Below are 23,470 nucleotides of genomic sequence, written 5' to 3' on the forward strand. Positions count from 1 at the left end.
CAATACCACTATTGTAGTGATGCTACTACAGTGACATTTCTATAGTGTTGTTGCTATAGTGATTTGCTACAGGAAAAAATTCATATTTTAGGAGCAATTCCATGTTTTAATGCACTACATTTTGCTTTTCTTAAGAGTACATATTTAGGGCATTGGTAGGGTTTGTAAAATCTATTTTATTCTTATTTATATAAGATTTTTATATAAAAATTTGTTTCAGTAATGACTTATTGATGTAGATGCATATTTTCCTATTTGTAATTAGTGTTATAAAAAAACATTTGCATCTTCATTGTTAGATGTTTGGTGTGTTCTTTGCAAATATATTTATTAAAGTTTGGAATTTAGAAAGAAATCAAAATATAGATATGCAATATAACTCTTTCTTGCAAAGTGTTTGGCGAAATCTCAAACAAATAAATTATAAAAGAATGTGTTGTTTGTTGAAGGTATAACCAGTTAGGGTTATTACATTAATGAAAGGGGAGATCCTAGGGATTGAGTTTTTCAAAAATGTCTTAGCAACCATGTAGGGACTAAAAGGTGGTTAAAAGTGAGGTTATGCCTAACAAAATGGGTTTAGCAAGTGGTAGGCTTAGAAGAATGAGAGTTATGAGTGGTAGGCTAGGCTTTAGGTAGGATTAGGATTAAATCAAATAGGATTTAATTTAATCATAGGATTATAGAATTTAATAAAGTGGAGGGAAATTAAATAAATTGGAATTTATTTAAAGATGATTTGTGGAGTACGATGCATTTAATAAATTTAATACATTAGGGGGAAGTATTAAAATTTAATTTAATTAAATAAATAGAAGAATATGAAAAATATAATTAATTAATACATAGTCAATTATAATGTCAAGGGAAATATTAATAATATAGTCAATTATAATGTCAAGGGAAATATTAATAAAATAATACAGTGTTTTGGGATGATTTTAAGTGTCTACAACTACCACTTCCTATCTCTGGTTGATCAATCTTTAATTTTTCTATAGGATGAGAGATTTTTCCTCTCATCCTTTTAGATGGTGCCTCTTCCTCTTCCTAATATTTGGTCTTCTTCTCAACAGATGTAGACAATATCTTTGTCTTCTTCCTAGGTCCTAGTCCACTAGCCATTTCCTTAATCATATTAGACCTCTTAGAACTGTTAGGTGTATTTTTCTCTCTTTCTTGTTGAACTATGATCATAGTTCACGATATTCTTGTTAAGTTTCTAATGGAAGTTGTAGGCTAATCACTCCTTAATAATATTAGACCTCTTAGAACTCTTAGGTGCATTTTCCTCTCTTTCTTATTAAATATGACTCTAAAAAACATAACTCTTGGTTCAACTTCTTCCATGCATGTTTTGTCTATCTCCATTGTGAAACATGTCTTCTTTATAATTTTCTACTACAATATTAGGTATCTTCACTCTATTCTTCATATTTGATTGAAAGGTTCTCAACATGCTATTATATTTATGGTCATGTAATCCCCATAAGTTTTTCTATATCAATTTCTCATTAATTCCATTGTACACTTATCAAATTTTCACTCAAATTGAGGAATATTGGAAAATATTTTCAAAACATAAAAGAGTAGATAGGTAATAATTGATTTAAATATTAAATTATTAAACTTGTTCTTCTTTATCATTTCTTAGTTGTCAACTAGTTGTTGTCTCAAAAACTCACAAATATTTACTTGTTTTATCTAAACACACATCTTATAGGCTATATTAATCAATCTTGGTGACACTTTATCATCTTTGGAACTGAAATTCATTTTATATCCCAAAATTTTCTTGATAAACCTTGCATTAGTTTGTTCAATAATTCTTAACATGATCCTTCTTCCCTCCCACTTAGTCTTTGTATTCTTTTCAACAAATTTTTCACATTTTTCTCATTAATTGGTATTATGCATTTTTTTCCCAATCCTCTCACATTATGAATTAGGTCACTTATAATAAAATAGATTCACTCTAAATCTATAATTTATTGGCATGCATAGAACTTAGCATAATCCTTATCCATTTGTCATTATAAAATTCATGGAAAAATATCAACTGTGCAACCTTAAGTTTCCCTAGGTTCTCAAATCCTTCCTCAAAGGTCATGTCTTTCTTATAGAAGTTTTCAAATTCACTCATAATATTAGTTCATATCTTGTCTTCTCAAACCTATAGTGGATGTATGCTTTATAATCTTCCATAATTTAGACTCTATCTAGTATTTGTGAAAATTCCCCAATAGCCTAGTCATCTTCCAACGATGCAATAGGGTTCCTTTAGTACCTTGGTCTTTCCATAATGAAGTATCCATTCTTAATATAATTTTGACTCCATAAATTAACCTAAATGATAGAATAAATAACTTGATATCATAAAATTAGGGCTTGATGGAAATATGTTTGAATGCTTCCAAATTGCTCCAAACCACTTTCAAATCACTCTCACAAGTTTTTCTTATCTCCAAATGATAAAGTGGTGAGAAATTAATCTGATTTTAACCTTTAAATCCTTACAAATATCACCTGTGTTAACTTTTCATGTATGCAAAACTTAAAAAAATTGATAATGTATCTAATGGGTTAGATTTATTTCACATGGTTACATGTAATCATGTTTCCATATGCACTCTTAACTATATCTTCTAAATACTATTTGCATGCTTCTCCCAAGCATGAAAAACCTTATTTTGAAATCAATAGTTTTTCATTATACAAAACCTTGTTGTATATCCCAAGTTGTTGCAAAAATGATATGTTATAACATTGTTTCTATATCTAGTCTATAATCTATAGTCTCTAGCAATATACCCAAACTTGTTGCACTTATAACACATAATTATATTTCTTATTAAATTTGTTTCTTCTAGAGTTCTACTAGTTGTACAATTATTAATCTCATACATTATATGGGTGAGTGCACCAAGTTGGTGTACAAAAAAGTTGACACACAACAAAAGAAACCAAAAATCTCAATAACTTGAATGGGTTATTTAAAAGTGAAATGCAGGCCAGGGTTCATATCCAATCTTGGTCATTATAATTTGAAAAACTTGATTGGGGTATTAAACTTATCTTATTTAATAACCCAATTAGGTTATTTAAAATTATTCTTCTTAAAACCCAATCGACTTTCTTAATTTAATCTAATTAGTTTTTAAGAAACATAAATATTTTTTTGCTTCCCATGTTTGAGGGCGTTTCAATACCCTCAAATTATAGTAACAACCTGAAATGCAAATGAGAACGAAATAAATTGACTGGGTTTGTGAGGAAAAGAGGTTTTTTATTGTATTTTCATCTATGGCACCCCACAAATGAGGTAGGTCTTCATTCTTTTCGTCATTTATATATTTTTATATTAAATTTTGTAATGTTGTTTTTTAATTTATAAGTTTTTAAATTTTTTCATAATGTGTAATATTTTAAAAATTTACAACTCATTATCATCCATAGGAACTTTGCATTAAATCCAAATCTCTTCAACACTTCCTCCACAAAGGTCTAGCTTACCCTATCATAGGCCTTAGACATGTCCAATTTTAGAGCCATTGAGGGTTTACTTTTTGATTCCATAGTATAAATTAGTTCATTATTGATTATGACCACATCCATGATATTTCTTCCTACCAAAATGCACTTTTTTTCTTTTGAGACTAGTTTGTGAATGATAGTTTTAAGTATGTTAACCATCTCTTTGAAGCTGATCTTTATAAGGAGTATTATGGAAGCTTATGGGCCTATAATCTAAGAGAGAAGAGGGGTTTCCTTTATTAGTAATGAATGAAAAATAATTATTATTCAACTCTTTAGCAAGTATTCATGTTCTTAAAAAATGACAAACAAATTTGAAAGCCACCTCTCCCACAAATTGCCAGTACTCTTGGAAGAAAGAAGGAGAACACTAGTTAGGGTTAGGGTACTTAAATTCTTGAAAAGAATAGAAAATGGATTTTACTTACTGCTTACTAACTCTTATTACAAGGTTTTGATTATCTTCTTTAGAAACCATCTTTGGAATATAGTTAAGCAAGTTTCTAGCGTTAATAAGATTGTTAGAAGATCCTTTATTCATAAAAACATTTGTCACCTCACTTTTTAATTCATCCTCCTCTATCACTATAGATCCATCTTCCTTAATTAGAGATCTTATTCTATTTTTGCATCTTTATTTCAAAGCATTTTGGTGGAAAACTATTATATTTATGTCTCCCTGATGCAGGAGCATCCAGAGGTATAAGGGCAATCCTGTGTCACCCAAAAAAAATGTACTTAGATTTAGTTTTTGTTTCATGTGTTTTCATTTTTGGACACCAATTTGGGTCAAATAAAGGTTCCAACTCTCACAGTTCCACTATCAGTGTGCTAGTAAATCTCAAAAAAATAGGAGTATGTAATTGGGCAATCATTTTGGTAAACTAGAAGGTGTGAATTGGCTAGATGAATGTAATTGTGATTTAGAGCATTCTAGAAAAAGAATCAGGTCAAAAGGCCCCACGGTTTGAAATTTATTGCAGTTTTTTGAGTTTTGGAGACCTCTTAAGAATGCTTCAAAGTCAGGTTAGGGGCATTAAATGACCTCAAAAAGGGCCAAAAAATGAGGGATGAGCAAAGCTGGTCCATAGCACTATAGAGTGCTTCGAGAGCTTTCTGAAAATGTAAACGGTTCATCAATTGGAGCTACGGTTCAAAAGTTATGCCTCCTGAAAGTTTGATTACCGTTTTTGGATTCTTCTAGATTTGCGCCGACTTCTAACGCAGCTTCTAGAGCCTTCTATTTGGTCGGTGGAAACCTACTAGCACTTTCTAGAATGTATTCCTAGTCCTTAACCCTCTGAGGTCTATTTAAGGAGATTCCTGGCATTGTAGAAGGCAGTTCGGAGTGGAGTTTGAGAGGAGGTACTGGGGCATATGCACCGAGTTGTGGTGCCAAAAAGGTGACAAGGAAATTTTTTTTTCCTATTTTAAAAAGCACGCACTTTTAAAAATAAAAAGTATATATGATGGGCTGCAAACTCGCAGCCCATCATTTTCATCAGCATTTTCTTTTACTCCTACAGCGAGCAGCGCGTACGCGAGTTGAAGACTCAACATTTGCACCACCATTTGCCAAAATGCCTCCTCGTCAACGAAATCCAAGACCACAAGCGCACCCATGAAAATTCCGTAAGTGATATAAACCTAACTTTGCATTGTTTGATATATTTTTCATATTGTTTTGTAAGTTTTTTATATTCTTTTGTAGGGTTTTTACAAATTTCATTTAGATTTGTTTATTTATTTGAATTTCAATTGATTTTTTATCAGGAAATATTCATAATCAACTAGAAAATCCACAAGAACATCAAAACCCTCAAGAACCCCAAAACCAAAACCCTCCTCAAGAAGAAGAACAAATTCCACAACCCGAACCAATTGCAAGACCTCCACCAGGCACACAAGAAAATATAAGAAATGAAATAGAGAGAGGCAAAACTAAATTAGAAGGAATCATTGCTCAGTTGAAAGAATCTGGACAAACCAATCCAATGAGGGCTCAATTGGCATCATCCCTTGAATCCATTAACACTTAGATAGCCTCAGTTAGTGGTCAATTAGATATTTGGCGGGCTAAGAGGGATGAACAAAAAATATTTTATGCAAATAAATTGTCATATGAAGATGTTAGAAAAAAGGAAATACCAAAAGGTAGTATATGTGCATTATTTAGAAAACTCGATGAGAAAAATACTATTAGAGAGGGTACTAAATGATTCCCCATCCATTGGTGCATACATGATGCTATTAGAAATAATTTTTGGGATAGATGGTGTATGGTTTTTGATGCCCCTCCTTGCAACAATCACAAGGTCCCCATGTTTTTTTGAAGAAATTATATTGTGAGTTTTTCCTTGGGGAGATCCCCAATTATTTTGATATGTTAGACTCCCAGGGTAGAGGTGGGGGGTCATCATTTGAGAGGCCAGGAGCACGTCATGACCCTAATGTAGTTAGGGCAGCCATCGTCCATCCACAGCGCGAGCATGTGATTATTCCTTCAGTTGTGAAGGAACATGTAGAGGCCAACACTCTAGGGACCATTAATGCTTTGACGCAGACCCTCATCCATTCCATGAGCCCATTAGTTGAGGGGGAGCCTTCTATATGTCGTGGTCACATGTGCACTTCATGCGGATCCCTATGCACATTTGGCACTCATGTCGAAGATGGTGCAGATGATGGGCTTGTCACCGATCAGTTCCTGAACGAGACATTTGGCATTGACACACAGGTAAATTACTAATTTGATCACATTTCATATGTATAGTGAATGATTAATTAATTAGCATTTATTGACATTGTTCAAAATTTAGGGTCAAAGTGTTCCTAGGCCTAGCAGCGATCCTCCAGGCCCATTTTTTGTCCCTTCGACAAGTCCTGAGGTATGTATCAATTTAATCATTTTAATTAATACATATATTTATTATGTAATCATATTAAGGATTGAACAGAAAAAATATGCATGTGCATCAGTTCTCCACAGGACCCTCAACCTTACCACAGACGCAGAGCAGAGACATCATATGAGCTTCACATAGGTACAGTTGTTTCATGTTAATTTAATTCATTTGATAATATTTATTCCATGTTTCATGTTAGATATAACATGTATTGTATGACATGCAGCTCATGATGTCGGACACACCTCCTCATCTGCAACAGTTTGTTGATAGTGGAGTGGCTGTAGCTGTGGCTAGCTCACAGCCACTGACGAAGGTATGAAAGAATTTTCTTTAATTTAGTTGTTGTTTATAATAGTTTATCTCAAAATTTCTAGTGTTATTTATAAGTGATTATATTTATTGAATTTTTGTAGGGTCTTGTCATGCCTAATCCTCCACGAGCATTTGAGGTGGACTTACAGAGTGACTATTTTTTGGCGATAAGAAAATAATTGATTTTGTGAGTACATATATTTGATTTCAATGTATAATAAATATTGATTCATATATACTTTCTTTGTATCAGTTGGACCTAGAGAAGAGCCTCAACAAGAGGTCAAGTGAGCGTGTCAGGAGGGCCCCGTCATCTCCACTGTCTCCCTCCACATGACGGTAGAGGACGTCGAGAGACTTGTTTCCTTCCCCTCGTGAGAAGGAAAAGATGTAGTTGAGATATTTGATACATATATATAGAGAGACTTGTTTCCTTCCCCATGTATATATATAGGCATCTGAGAGACATATTTGATACACATTTGATGTACATATGACATTCTATATTTGATGTATGACATATTTGATGTCTGAAATTATTGGTTAATATATGACATGTTTGTTCATATATGACATTATTGGTTATCATCATATATTATGTGTTTGTTAATGTATATGACATTATTGGTTATCATTTTATATTATATGTTTGTTCATGTATGATGTTAAATTAGATATGTTCATGTATGACATTAAATTAGATATGTGCATGTATGAAATTAAATTCAATTGCTAGAGAGTTGCCATTATGTCTACCAACTAGTAGATGTTCTTTTTTTCTTTATTAGTATTTCTCAAAAACTGCAAAGAAGTTGTTTCTGGTGAATAGTTGTAAACAATTGTGATCATCGACTTCATGTACTCATGGCTTTGGCTGAGAAAACTTGTAACTTTGGCTATAAACATCCATGGCTTTGGCTATGTGCACTAGTGGCTTTGGTTGTGAGCATTTATGGCTTTGGTTGTAGGCACAATATAGCCTTGGTTGTAGGTTGTCTTTCTTGCTACATGTCGAAGTTACCTTCAAGAATATCATTAGTCTAAGATCATTACAATTAAAATACTATGACATAATACCTTGGAAATAATAGTCTTTAACCCATTACTTTATTTGTTAAAACATCATGTAGTATCTACTGTAGTCCTTCTACTCAAATATGTTTTCAAAAATACTTAGTATGGCAAAGAAATGTCTATGGAAAGCTTGTCAAATAGGATATTGAAGAACTAAATGTGGATAGTCATTAGTACCCATCAATAAGAACATGGACATCTTTCTCAAGCAAGCCATATGACATTAGCAAGTAATTTATAAATTTCCTTTGCAAATAACTAGAAGATGCTATGAATCTTAATACAGAGTTAATCACGAACTCATTATTCCATCCAAGAAGCATATATCACCCTAAGCCAATTAACTGGTAGGATAAAAATTAATTCAATTTCAACAAAATTTTGAGTATAACAAGCATCTTAGGGATTCTTACAAGAATTAACACGATGTTCACAAGAGCATTACAAGTTCTTGTAATGCTATTTCACATATTGTAATCATATTCAGTTTTGAATGGCCATTTGTGTTACAAGCATAAATGTTCTTTAAGGTCTTTTAATTCTAGACATGAATTTTATTATGAAGCTTTTTTATGACAACCCACTCAATGCATATATTGTTGTTCCACATTATGCTAATTTGACTTTCATTGGTTGATTCGGGTCTAGACATGACGTTATTCACTACCTTTTTTATATATTCTTTTTTTGTAGTGAGGTTCTGGCCTGAATGAATGTATTAATCATCGAAGTTGTGAACCTTGGTCGAGATCCTTACAAATATATTTTCAAATTGGACCTCAAATAGTTTTCTCAGTCACCCCCTGTACACAAATACTGAAATTGTAGTTAATTACAAAATTAATATTGAATTAACACAAGTTTAATTGAGAAGTATTATGTACCTCAATAGGCTAGATTATTATTGACTGGGAAGCTTTATCTCAGAGCAGTTGGTTTCCTAAATCTTTAGTGCAATGATAGTCTTATGGAATGTGGAATTAGGTCTGCTAGCTAAGGAACGTTCTTTAAAAGGTAGAGAAAACTCAAGACACGTGTTTCCAATCAATATAAATGTTTAAATCGCTTCTCTAATTTTTTCTATTTATGATCTTCTTAAAACTTAACTTTCTAAATGCGTTGATGGGGAAATAAAGATCTTCTAGGAACTAAAGGCTAATCATGTTTAATACTTACAATTCTCTATTTTTATCTAATAATTTAAAAAAGATTGTACAAGTGTTTTCAAAGAGCAACACTTGTCACTAACATCATAAGAAGGAATATCCAAGGAGACTTACCACTGATCCCCCACCACCAAATTCAAGAGAAAACAAAATTCCACTACTAAAGAGATAGTAACAATGATCATCCCTAGTCTCTCCCTTATCACAAAATGATTACCATCAAAATTTGCATTTCCAATTGCGTCATGTGCGTTGAAGCGATAGTAACATTTTCACTCTCTTACCTAATGTCTCCCATTTTTGAAACTCCTAGGGAAGGGCAAGGCCATCTTCTCAGTACTTCAAAATACAACGAGTTCCATTTTTTCACATATTGTTAATCGTTGACTTAAAGTATAGTCGATGTATTGACAGCCCATAGATATGCCCCGTCAAAGATCGCAGCCCTGTGGCATTTAGTGACCCTTAGGGACATTTTGGTTCAGCATGCCTGAGAATGTTTGAGCACTAGAAGGGACAAGAAGAGGTTGGGGATAGGGTTTACCCAGCCACCCAGAGCTAACAGAGCAGACAGTTCAATCCCACAACGAAAGGTGAGAGAGATTTGGCAGTTGACAACTTTGTACTGGCCCACACTGCAAGTTTCAGCATCACCCGAGATGGCATTGTAAAACAAAAATGGAGTGTGATCTCCAAAAAGTGAGAGAGGTTATTGTAGCTCTTTGCAACACGGTCCTGTAGGAACTAGAATCACATCCATACCTCACACGAGCTCCAAGATATGCCCCATCAAAGATCGCAGCCCTATGGCATTTAGTGACCGTTGGGGACATTCTAGATTAGCATGCCTGAGAACATTCGAGCACTGAAGGGGATAGGATGATGTTGGGGATAGGGTTTACCCAGCCATGTGGAGCTAACAGAGTAGACAACTTGATCCCATGAGGAAAGGTGAGAGAGATTTGGCAGTTGGCAACTTTGTACTAGCCGACATTGCAAGTTTCAGCATCACCCGAGATGGCATCGTAAAATGAAAATAGAGTGTGATCTCCAAAAAGTGAGAGAGGTTATTTTAGGTCTCCAAAAACAGTTTTTAAAAATGAAAAAATAGTGGGGGTTCCTTTGTATGGTTTGGGAGTTTGACCATTAAAACTAGAAATTGTCCTAGTAGTAAGTGTTGGTAACAGTTTTGAAATTTGATTGTTGAGCGTTGAGAAACCTCAAGTTTGGGATTTTTCTTGTTGTTTTGAGTCTATAATAACCATTTCCATCTGAAAAGTCAAGTATTGAAACCATTTAAGAAGTATTTGCATAGTTTTCCCTAAAATTTGAGTACATAAAAAGGGGTATGTGATTGCTCCCAAGGTGGATTTAGTGTTTTCTCCAAAAAAGAGTTGCATTTTATGTTTGAAGTCATCTAATATAATCAAAGTGAAGGTTCTTGAACCATTTTGGGGTTCTAAGAACGTTGCAAAGTAAGAGTTCTAAAAAGCCCTAAGGTAAAGGGGCTAGAAAGGAGGGTTTTGTAAAAACCATTGTAAAGTTGATCATGAGACCAAAAAAATAGAAGAATCCTTTCATTTGAGTCATTTCTTAAGACTTTTTTGGGTCATGGGAGTTCCAAAATTCAAGGGATTGTGAGTTGCTTTTTAAATGGCCTCAAACAAGGCCTAGTTGGTAGACTGAAATAGCCAGTTTTGAGTGATATTTTACAAAACAAGTGTAGTTGGTTTTGGAGTATATTTTAGAGTGAGGAAAATGGTATTTTAATCACCCAATATTTTAGGAAGTTCTATGGAAAATTTTGGAGAAAACAACAAATTAGTGACTGGTAAGGGCTAGTTGGAACAAGCCTAGAAGAGGCAAAATTGAGAAAGTGTAAGAGATGAGTTGCTGAGAGTGTGCAAGGAGTTGGAATATGTTAGATGAGATGTTTTGAGATGATCCAAGGTGTTGAGGCCATGATATGATGCCAAGGACGAGTTTTGGCACTTGCATAGGGTGTTCTAACCAAGCTACAAATGCATAGGATAGGACCTTGTAAGGTACTTGCAAATTATGGTTCTAATGCCGACAAAATAGAACTCCCACCAAACTTGGAAATTCACCTTATCTTTAATGTCAAGGACTAAGTTCAATATAAAGGGCCTACATTCATATAAGGACAAACAAAATCAAAGGTTGAAGAAGTCACTATCCTATTATAATCTCAGCCAAAAGCTGAAAAGGTTATGGATTCAAGAATCAAGAAGAAGACTTGTCATGGCACCTATATGGAGCATCTTATCAAATGGAAGGATCAACCAAAATTTGAAGTAACATGGATAGATGAGAGTGATTTTGGAAAGAAAGGTATTCCTACAAAATTCCTTCAGATTTATCCAGCTTGAGTTCTTTGTCACATGGGGAGAATGGTGCAAGAGCACCTAGTGAGTTTGAAAATTTTGGCCTAATTGGGGCTCTAGACCTAGTAGGTCAAGTAAGAAAGAAAAGGACATCTATGATTTGGGTTGGTGAGTGGAGTTTTGTGATGATTAGGAGAGTTTGAAAATATCAAGTTGAGGACCATATAATAACCCCAGATATTGCATTGGGGTTTGTGCCCAATTTTTCCTAGTAGAGAGAAAATTCCTTCATTTGAATATTGGGGTGATTGAAGTTGACATAGTCAATTGGTGTGCATAGATCCTAGGGAAGGGGATAGTTGGGAGATATCCTCTTGGGAATAGTGTCAAGAAGAAACCCTATAGGATCAGAAGAAGTCATTGGTTAGTTTGGGCATAGTGGCCTAAACTAGCAGGGTGGGTCTCCTTACATTACTGTTGGTTAGAGAATTCCAATTTTTATTTGTTCAAGGCTAAGAGACATATAAAAAACTACATTTTCAATTATGATCTCAAGGCTTGCATGGCAGTCCAAGTACATGGATGGATGATGAAATAATTATTCTTGAATTGGCTAGACCACTTTGTAAGAACAATTCCATGTGGGGTGTTTCTCTCAAAAAGGTGTCTTCTAGTATTTGATGATCATGGAATCCATATGACATGGAAAATAATTGATAAAGCAAAGAAGTTGGGCATAGATTGTGTGTCACTTGTAGCGTATACCATCTATAGGTGTCAATCATTGGATGTTAGTTTTTTCTCACCATTAAAATCTTACTTAAAACATATTTGGAATGTGTGGTTGGCTAGGAACCCTCAAATCAATATTGGTCATGAGGAGTTAGGAATGTTATCCAGCAAAACCTCCAATTTGGCACTTACACCCGATAATATAATGAGTGGTTTCCATAGGATAGGGATATGGTCTTTGAATAGGGAGGTTTTAGTGAATGATATAGGCCCAAGAAAGTGCTTCATTGTTGATGAGGATGGAAAATAGGGATCTAAACCACAACCACAAGTAGTGGATCAGAAGAAACAACTACTGTAGATGATGCAAATATTGATGAGTTGTAAAGAGAGGGGGAGGAAATCACTATTGAATCCTTCCTAAAAATCAATGGCTTATTAGATGAACCAATTAACACTTTGTTGAGGAGTTATGGACAAAATATGAAGGGACTAGGTACAATTGCACCTAAAAATACCCAACCAGAAAACTTGAACTAGCCAGTGGACAGTCTTGGGGAAGAGGTTGCAACAATTTATTTGGATCCATTTGATCACTCTTTCTCTCTCTCCCTCTCTCTGTATTCAATCTAATGAGCGAACTAGATCTTCTTGACATTTTAATGTCTCAATTATTGCCTTGTGGTCTGACTCGTGAACTTTCCAAAGATTCTTATTATGTGCTTTCCACCATATTTTATCAAGTGGACATTTGATGCGACAACAAGATTTGAATAATGAAGAATCTTCCTCTCTGTTTGCCAATCCTCGAATAACCACAAGTTAGGGTTCATCATAGAATATCGTCTAAGCCATGTACCAGTTACAACCACCGCACTGACATGGTACTCTAAACCTTCACCATCTATAACCGAGTGATCCAATTTTTGTTTCGCTTGAACACAATGACACAAATAATAATCTGTCCCTTCTTCATTGTCTTTAGGTGCAATAACAGAAAAAACATGGCCTATAGTGACAAATGTACAAAATGTGGTCATTAATTCGAAAAATTCGTTAGGTAAAATTTATAAAGTTACATATTAAAATTACAAAGATATACAAATATATATATTACTAGGTTGCACTAGATTAGACAAGCAGTCAAAGTCAATCCACTAGTTTTAGATTACACTCCCATCCCTCTCTCTCTCCTCTCCCATCCCCTACTCTCTACTCTCTCTCTCCCATCTCCTACTCTCTCTCACACACTCTCTCCCATCCCCTACTCTCACTCTCTCTCTCTCCCATACCATTCTCTCTCTCTGCCACCTCCTACTCTCTCTCACACTCTCTCCCATCCCCTACTCTCTCTTACACACACTCTCATCCGCCCCTCTCTCCCATCCGCTACTCTCTCTCTCTCTCTTGGGCTGCTCTCTCTGCCCTCTCCCACCACATACTATCTCTCTCTCTCCCTCTCTACTCTCTCTCCCATCCCCTACTCTTACTCTCTCTCTCTCCAATCCCCAACTCTCTCTCACACTCTCTCCCATCCCCAACTCTCTCTCACACTCTCTCTCATCATTTCACTCTGTCTCTCTCATCTCGTACTCTCTCTCTCTCTCTGCCACCTCCTACTCTCTCTCACACTCTTTCCCATCCTTTCACTTTGCCTCTCCCATCTCGTACTCTCTCTTTACCACCCCCTACTCTCTCTCACACTCTCACACTCTCTCCCATCCCCTACTCTCTCTTTCATAGACACACACACACACACTCCCATCCCCCCTCTCTCTTCTCTCCCATCCCCTACTCTCTAGATTTGTCACATGTACTCCTATCCCCCTCTCTATCTCCCTCTCCCTACTCTCTCACACTCTCTCCCATCCCCTACTCTCTCTCTCTCACTCTCTCTCATCCCCTACTCTCACTCTCTTTCTCTCCCCCATCCCATTCTCTCTCTCTGCCACCTCCTACTCTCTCTCACACTCTCTCCCATCCCCTACTCTCTGTTACACACACTCCCATCCGCCCCTCTCTCCCATCCGCTACTCTCTCTCTCCCCTCTCCCATCCCCTAAACTCTCTCTTTTTCAAATACACACTCCCATCCCCCTCTCTCTCTCCCCTCTTCCATCCCTTACTCTCTAGATCGCTCACACGCACTCTCATCCCTCTCTCTCCTCCTCTCCCACTCCCTCTCCCACCACCTACTATCTCTCTCTCTCAAGTTCTCTCTCTCCCTCTCTACTCTCTCTCTCCCATCCCCTACTCTTACTCTCTCTCTCTCTCCAATCCCCAACTCTCTCTCACACTCTCTCCCATCCCCTACTCTCTCTCATCCTTTCACTTTGTCTCTCTTATCTCGTACTCTCTCTCTCTCTTCCACCTCCTACTCTCTCTCACACTCTTTCCCATCCTTTCACTCTATCTCTCCCATCTCATACTCTCTCTTTGCCACCCCCTACTCTCTCTCACACTCTCACACTCTCTCCTATCCCCTACTCTCTCTTTCACAAACACACACACACACACACACTCACACTCCCATCCCCCCTCTCTCTTCTCTCCCATCCCCTACTCTCTAGATTTGTCACACGCACTCCCATCCCTCTCTCTCCTCCTCTCCCACTCCCTCTCCCAGGTCACCTACTATCTCTCTCTCTCAATTTCTCTCTCTCCCTCTCTACTCTCTCTCTCCCATCCCCTACTCTTACTCTCTCTCTCTCTCCCATTCCCAACTCTCTCTCACACTCTCTCCCATCCCCTACTCTCTCTCACACTCTCTCATCCTTTCACTTTGTCTCTCCCATCCCATACTCTGTCTCTCTCTGCCGCCCCCTACTCTCTCTCTCACTCTCTCCCATCCTTTCACTCTATCTCTCCCATCCTTTCACTCTATCTCTCCCATCCCGTACTCTCTCTCTCTGCCACCCCCTACTCTCTCACACACTCTCACACTCTCTCCCATCCCCTACTCTCTCTCTTTCACAAACACTCACACTCTTATCCCCCCACTCTCTTCTCTCCCATCCCCTACTCTCTACATCTATCATGCACACTCCCATCCCCCCTATCTCTCTCCCTCTCCTTCTCCTACCGCCTACTAGATCTCTCTCTCTCAAGTTCTCTCTCTCCCTCTCTACTCTCTCTCTCTCTCCCATCCCATCCCTTACTCTCACTCTCTCTCTCTCCCATCCACTACTCTCTCTCACACTCCCATCACCTAACCTCACTCTCTCTCTCCCATTCCGTATGAGCTCTCTCTGCCACCACCTACTCTCTCTCATACTCTCTCCCATCCCCTACTCTGTCTCTCTTACACACATTCCCATTCCCCCCCTCTCTCTCTCCCTCTCCCACTCCCTCTCCCACTGCCTACTTTCTCTCCCCCATTCCCTACTCTCTCTCTCCCCTCTCCCATCCCCTACTCTCTCTCTTTTATAGACACATACTCCCATCGCCCCTCTCTGTCTCCTCTCCCATCCCCTACTCTCTATATTTGTCACACACACTCCCATCCCCCCTCTCTCTCCCTCTCCCACTCCCTCTTGCACCACCTACTATCTCTCTCTCTCTCAAGTACTCTCTTTCCCTCTTTACTTTCTCTCTCCCATCCACTACTCTCACTCTCTCTCTTCCATCCCCTACTCTCTCTCACACTCTCTCCCATCCCCTACTCTCTCTCTCTCTCTCTCTCTCTCTCTCTCTCTCTCACCCCCATCCTGTACAAGCTCTCTCTACCACCCCCTACTCTCTCTCAAACTCTCACACTCTCTCTCATCCCCTACTCTATCTCTCTTATACACATTCCCATTCCCCCCCCCCCCCCCTCTCTCTCTCTCACTCCCTCTCCCATTGCCTACTCTCTCCCATCCCCAACTCTATCTCTCTTACACACTTCCATTCCCCCTCTCTCTCTCCCTCCCACTCCCTCTCCCATCACCTACTATCTCTCTCTCTCTCTCACTCTCTCCCTCTCTCTCCCATCCCCTACTCTCACTCTCTCTCTTTGCCACCCCTACTCTCTCTCACACTCTCACACTCTCTTCCATCCCCTACTTTCTCTCTTACACACACTTCCATCCCCCCTCTCTCTCCCTCTCCCACTCCCGCTGCCATTTCCTAATCTCTTTCTCTTCCATCCACCCTCTCTCTCCCTCTCCCACTCCCTCTGCCATTGCCTACTCTCTTTCTATCCCATCCCCTACTCTCTCTATCTCTCTCTCCCCTCTCTCATTCCCTACTCTCTCTCTTTCACACACACCCATCCCCCCTCTCTCCTCTCCCATCCTCTACTTTTTTTCTCACTCGCTCTCCCACTCCCACTTCCTACTCTCACTCTCTCTCACTCTCTCTCTCTCTCTCTCTCTCTCTCTCTCTCTCTCTCTCTCTCTCTCTCTCTCTCTCTCACTCTCACTCTCTCCCTCTCTACTCTCTCTCTGCTAGCCCCTACCCTCTCTCACATTTTCACACTCTCTCTCTTTCTCTCTTACACGCATTACCATCCCCCCTCTCTCTCTCCCTCTCCCACTCCCTCTCCCATCGTCTACTCTCTCTTCCATCCCCTACTCTCTCTTCCATCCCCTACTCTCTCTCAAGCTACTCTATCTTCCCCCTCTCCCATTCCCTACTCTCTCTCTTTCACACACATGCACTCCCATCCTCCTCTCTCTCACTCTTCCTCTCCCACTCCGTCTCCCACCACCTACTCTCTCTCTCCCCCATCCCCTACTCTCAATCTCTCTCTCCCAACTTGTACACTCTCTCTCACTTCCTCTCTCTCCCATCCCCTACTTTCAATCTCTCTCCCCCATCCCGTACTCTCTCTTTGCCACCTCTACTCTCTCTCTCTCTCACTTCCTCTCTCTTGCATCTTGTACTCTCTTTGCCACCCCTACTCTCTCACATTTCCTCTATCTCCCATCCTATACTCTCTCTGCCACCCCTACTCTTTCTCACTTCCTCTCTCCCCTCTCCCATCCCCTACTTTCTCTCTATCTCTCTCACACACACAAATAGCCATTCCCTCGCCCCACCCCCCCTAGCTCTCTCTTGGTTTTGGTTTGCAATTTAGGTCTCAATAGCGCGTGCGCACTACCTCGAATTCAATAGCATTTTAATAGCGTGTGCATGCTATAGGGTGCATGCACTATTCAAAGCTTTGCATTAAAACTAAGCCTAAGGCTTGGCTTTGCCTTGGAGATCCAACCCAAAGGTTTGGAGTTTATAAACATGTCTGAGACGTGTTTTCCAGCAAACATACAAAAAATGATTGATTTTTCTTGTGTGCTCCCCTTCAAGATTCCTCGTGGTTGGGTATCGATAAGATCAGGTTACATAACATTATAGGTCTTTGTGTTAGCTATCTAACCATATAATTTATTTTCAATTTGAACTATTTTAAGTCTTTCGTCTATAATTTCTTTTGAATGTATGTTCATTTTTTGTCAAAAACCACCATGTACTAATTGGGCTGTAGATTTTAGCTCATTCATCGAATTTTGTAACAACTTAGTTTTTTAGAAACTAGACTCCATTATACACACTTTGAAAAAAAGAAGTTTTGATTTTAGATTAGTTTTCAATCATTTCTAGGGGGAGCACACATATATTTCACATTTTTGGGATGGGTCTAATTAAAAAATTCATTACAAAAAAATACACATTATAAAATTACCCGAAAAATCTGGGATAAACTACATAGTGTTAGGTAACTTTTGACTAGAGCGATTAAAGAATTTCAAAAAAAAAGTTAAAATTTTAGGGGGGCCACACTTTGTAGTATGTTATGTTTTTTTTGGAATAAACAGTACCACTTTCTGTGGCCCCCTTTTTTGAGGACCTAAAACTAAACCATTTTGAAAAAAAATTAGTAGTTTAGAAACTAGATTCAAAGGACTACGACTTTTGTTTTTGTCATATCTTAAAATTTTGAGCGTAACTATCTTCAAATTCTTGTTGAAGTCCAAAATTTGCTGATTTTAGGAAAAAGGTGTCCACTTATACCCCCCTTTTGGCACCACAACTTTGTGCACTTACCCACTGATAGGAGAAATTATCTCCACATTTATTCTATTGTAAGCCCTTAGGGCATGTTTTGAAGTTTATTTTCTCTGTACTGAATGTACTAGCTTATTTTTTAGTTAATACAATTTCTCTACTTCTATTGTGTCCATTTTGTATATGCGTTGTGTCCCCATCACTCCCTCAATAAGTCATTGAATTCTAGATTTCTACTTCTAGAACACCCCTTCTTTTTTAGATGGCTTTAGGGTAAAAGCATAGATCTGTGTCACCGTTTGTGATACAAAAACCTATTTTGGTCAAATCTCATTTCTCTATCAAAACTCAATTTTAAAAAAAAACTAAAAATACCCTTTTATAGATTTCAGATTCAATATCATCATTATATAATTTTTCGAGTGTTTTGATTAGTTATAATATGCTATAATCTAAAAATATTATAAGTCAATATTTCAACATTTCAGAAGATGCTCTCTAAAAAAATGAAAAAAATTAGTAAATCATATCAAAAAAATAAAAAATATATATTTATCACTAGAGGAGAGAATCCTCTTCATGAATATGTAATTTTTTTTCAAGAAGGTATAGATTTGATAGGGAAGTTTTGACGGGAGGAAAAAACTATTGGATTCTGACAAGGTCAAACTTGAGTACTTATAACAAAGAAAATATACATCAAAAATAATTATTTCTTTTTTTGTGCACTAGCTATACATGTCATCTATAAAATATTTTCAAATCATAACAAAAAAAGATGATTTGCACATACTTGTTTGACGGGAACTACATCCTATATTTTTTACAGTTAAAAAAAGGACTTCAAAATAAAATAAAATGAATAAATTCTTAGTCAAAAAAATAATAAAAATTATAGGCATAAAATTCATACAATTCCACACATTTCATCAATTTACATCATCTTCATATTTTAAATGCAAATACCATTTTTTTTGTCATTAATGTTGAACTGTCACATTTTGATATCACTTTTCTTTATAAAAGGTGACATAGGTTTGCGCTTTTACCCTTTAGCAATTGTTCTCTTAGGATTCATTCATTGCTCCCTTCTCTTCATCTGCATAGTCTATTTTCATCCACTTTTGAACTCTTTCTTCTTCTTTTTTGTTAGAATTTTTTTCCTTTCAAATAGGTTACAAAAAGAGTTTTAGTTTTGAGCTTTGACTCAAACTTTAATCTCACTCAATTTAGAGAAAAGGTTTAATCATAAGGGAGATAATTTCCCTGATATTCCACCAGTCCTTGAAAATACCTTTAAGGCGTTGATGGAAAAACCACATGCTTTCAAATCTAAAAGGGGAAGCCAATATTTTATCCATTTTCCATTCCAGCAGTAAAATATAATAATCAGAACTAGTTGTGATATTTTTAGTAAGAAGAAAGTCATCTAGATTGTTCTAGTTATAGGAAATGGTAAATTTATCAAGTCTTACCTGGTTCAAACTACTACCTAGTTTCCTATTGGACCTCAAAAACATAGAACCACCAAGGTCTAAATCATTGAGTTTCTGATCAAGAAACAAATCCTCGAGGTCATTCATACTCTGATAGTAGTCATCTTTTCCCCCAACCTTCTCCAAAGGGTAGAGGGGAGAATTAAAATCCCCCACCACCATCCATTTAGCACTATGGTTATTTAATATCTGGTTATCCAATGAGGACTAGAACTATTTCCTTTGGCATTTTTATTAGGAGCATAAATATTAACTAGATTTGAATACTGTGCAAATAAGATATCATGAAAACATAAAGTAATAGAGTCATGAGAAGAGTAGAGAAAAGTACCCAAGATTTTATAATTGCTCCACATTATAGCTAGAGCTCTCAAATCTCATTAAGAATCAACTTAGATCCAATTTGCAGTATGCCAAATGATACTTTTCATTTTATCAAAACCTTCTTGTTGCATCTTAGATTGATGGATAAGTTGTTGGAACAATTGATTAATTGTGTATTGACTTTGATGTTACACAAAATGTCATATCATTGCTAGTCAATGTATGTTGAGCTCACTTGAGCATTGAAGACAATTTTTTTGTGTCTACTTAGTATGTCAAAGTTTGCCTAGTTTAGTAGATAGTACCTACCAAGTTTAGTCGAGCGTCAAAGGAAAGTTTGCAAAAGTTGAGTTTTAATCGAGCTCACTCAGTTAATGAAGCAAATATTGGATGGAATTAGTGTTAACCAAGTTTGCTTGGTTAACATAGGAAAATCATTTTAGAGTTAGTGTCAACCAAGTAGGGTTAGCTAACAAAGGATTTTCTTGTTTTGGCATATTGAGTTAAATTGAATTTTTTGTTGGTTCTAGCCAACTAAGGAGATGAATATTAATTATTCCATTTTATATTTCAGCTGACTTGACAATATGAAAGATATAAATATAAGGTAAAGTTGAGATATAGAAAATGTGAATGCATGGAAGATAATTTAAGATTTGAAGATTCTTAGAGGAAGCAAATTAGAAGGATAAGAAAAATATCCTTGTTGAGATGCAAAGATACATTTGATCAAGAAGGATCAAGTATACAAGCTAGAATTGATATTAGTAATCAGAAATTGAGTTGCAGCTAAAATCAGGTCATCTCATTGTTACTCTCTAATCATTGTAGCAGTGATCTAAATCTCTTAAATAGAGTTGGCTTACTAGCTATTTGTAAATATTCTAACAAGGTGGCATTTCTATTGAAGATTCCAAAGACCTCTAACAAGGCCACTATTAACAAGATGATTAAATCATCTAATAGGGTCACACCTAAAAGTGTTTTTTGTAACCTTTGACAAGGTTCGCTCCTAACAAGGCTCACTTTAGAAGAGTGAAAATCAGTAACTAGTTTCAATTGGTGGTTTTTCCCTAATTGGGTTTCCACGTTAAATCTTGGTGTAAAATGGTTTCATGCTATTTCTCTTATGTGTTTTCACCTAAGTTAAAGTAAATTAGTAAATTTTAGATAACATCTTAAGTTTCTCATGTGAAGCATTTACAAAGCATCTTCAGTATTTACTAAGTTAAACATTTTTTTGTGTGTTTTTTTATCATCAATAGAGTTTAGTTTTCAAAGTTTATTTTGTACTAACATCTAAGGGATATATAATTTATTTTAGTAGTAATTTATTCACCCCTCCCCTCTTAGTTACTCCTCTTATGTTTCCAACATAAGTATTGTGTATCAACCTAGGTTTCCTTAAGAGAACACATTAAAATATGTTGTTTTGCAGTGTTATTTGGATCTCTCAAATTCCATGATAAGACTCTCATTAAACACAAAATAATAGTTGAGACCATCATTAGAAACAAAATACTAATGGGAACTTTTAGGACCTCTTGTTCCTTATTTTTCTTTGTGGGTCCCTTTTTATGCTCTTTGTCTTTCCTATCAAGATTGTTATTATAAGGGTTAGAGGAAAATAAATTTCTCAAACATTTGAAAAATTTTAATTTCATTTCAATGTTCATCTTATTATTCTTTTTATTCTTTATGTCTACAATATTCTAGCTGCACTCTTCAAAAAAATTCGCATCACCATCTAGCTCCTTCATAGAGAATGCAACATAAAGAAGTTTTAGGGATCTAAGCTTCTCTCTAGATCTAAAAGTGTCATCACCTTCAAAATATAATGGGGAAGAAGGGGGAGTTAGCACCATTAAGAGATTTGGTCTAAGAGAAAGATTAAGACTATTAGAGATGGAAGGAGAATCTAGGACAAAGGAAGATGGGTTGGTCAGGGCCTTTCTAGCTCACTCATCAAAGATCTTTTGTTGTAATCAGTTAAGAAGGGGGCTAGAAGGAACCAATCTTGTTGGTTTCTTTGTAGGGAAGACCAAAGAACTAGGAGGATTCACTGGTGGGGGGGCATATGGGGTTGAGAGAGAGAGAGAAAAGGTTCATTTCCCAGTAGGAGGAAAGGATAAGTAGAAAATTATCAAGTGGCCAAACCTTTTGCATTGGGTGTAGTACATTTATGATTTCTCATACTCCAAGGTTTGGACAAAGGTTTCCAACTTGGATTCAAAAGAAACTAAAGTAGGAAGAACTTTAATGACTTTAACACTCATGTGAACTCTCATAAATAGAAGTCAATATTTCTACTAAGTGATTCTGTCAACTATAGGAAGAGTACAAGAGGATTCCTCTATGACCTTAAACACTTCAAAAATTTAGAACTTTGAAGAGAGGCATGGAGGAAAACCAAAATTGGAGCCTCAACCTCTAGGTTTGTCACATAATCCAATTTAGGTTTTCATTTATAGATGGCAAGTGTATTTTTCACAGTAGTTTGTAGGGACCAAGGGCCATAAGTGAGGAAAGAAGTAATATCTTTAGTGTTATAGAATGAGAATAGAAACAAGCCATTGAAAAGAGTGTTAATCTTGACACTTTCTTTCAAGGACCATGTTGAGGAATCCCATTTTATGAGTATTTTAGTGGAGGGCCTTTACGGAAGGAAATTCCCAGTTGGCATAAGTTCTAGTTCTTTAGTAATTTCCTTTAGAAACACATCAAGAATGTTAATCAAACTTACATGAACCTAGCAAGGCCTATTGGAAGCCAATCAAATAGAAGAGACAACTTTAGCACTAGCAACCTTGGAGGAGAATGAGATACCCACCTAGAGGGAAGCATCTAAAGAGTAGGAATTAGCAAGTATAATATTCTCATTACTTGCAACCAAGGGGGGAGAAGAAAGAAGATGATATTTGGAGCTCAAATCTAAGGTAGGGTAAGCCAACAAGAATAGAATCAAGGATATAGGGAGTACATAAGAAGGATCAAGATCAAAGGGATAGATAGAAGGATGGGAAAGGGTCCCAACCTTTGGGCCATCACCAAGCATAGAGCCAAGCATAGGGAAAATGAAATCAAGGAAAATATAAGAAGATGCAGAGTGGGAAGCTATGTTACTTACTATATTTCTCCACTCTTTCTGATGTCATGACATACTCTCTCATGATAAACTTTAAATATGACATTAGTGGGTGAGACATTGATGGTCAAGATCTCTCCACTAGTTAATTCCCCCTTATAATAACCACTTTTGTGTCTTTGTCTTGGGCTTTGGATTTGTTTCTTTTTATTCAAATATGGAGCTAGGACACTTTGTTTGAGGTGATCATGCCATTTGAATAAGTGATTTTCCATATAGTTGTGATTCTCTAGAGTATTTTTCTCTACAGTACCATGAGTATGTTGAAGTTCCATACTCACACTAAAGTGAGAACTAAATTTATCATCTTTAATAGATTCATTCCATGATAAGACCAATTAACAACCTCTTGTGGATGTCTTTGAGCTCTAGTTAGAATTTTTTATTTTGTATCATTTCCCCTCTCCTTATTTTAGGATCTAGATTGGGGTCTTTACTCTTTTCTGGAC

The sequence above is a fragment of the Cupressus sempervirens genome, chromosome 10 (assembly GCF_028749045.1).
Source record: "Cupressus sempervirens isolate cs-2001-9-10 chromosome 10, ASM2874904v1, whole genome shotgun sequence".
Lineage (NCBI taxonomy): Eukaryota > Viridiplantae > Streptophyta > Pinopsida > Cupressales > Cupressaceae > Cupressus > Cupressus sempervirens.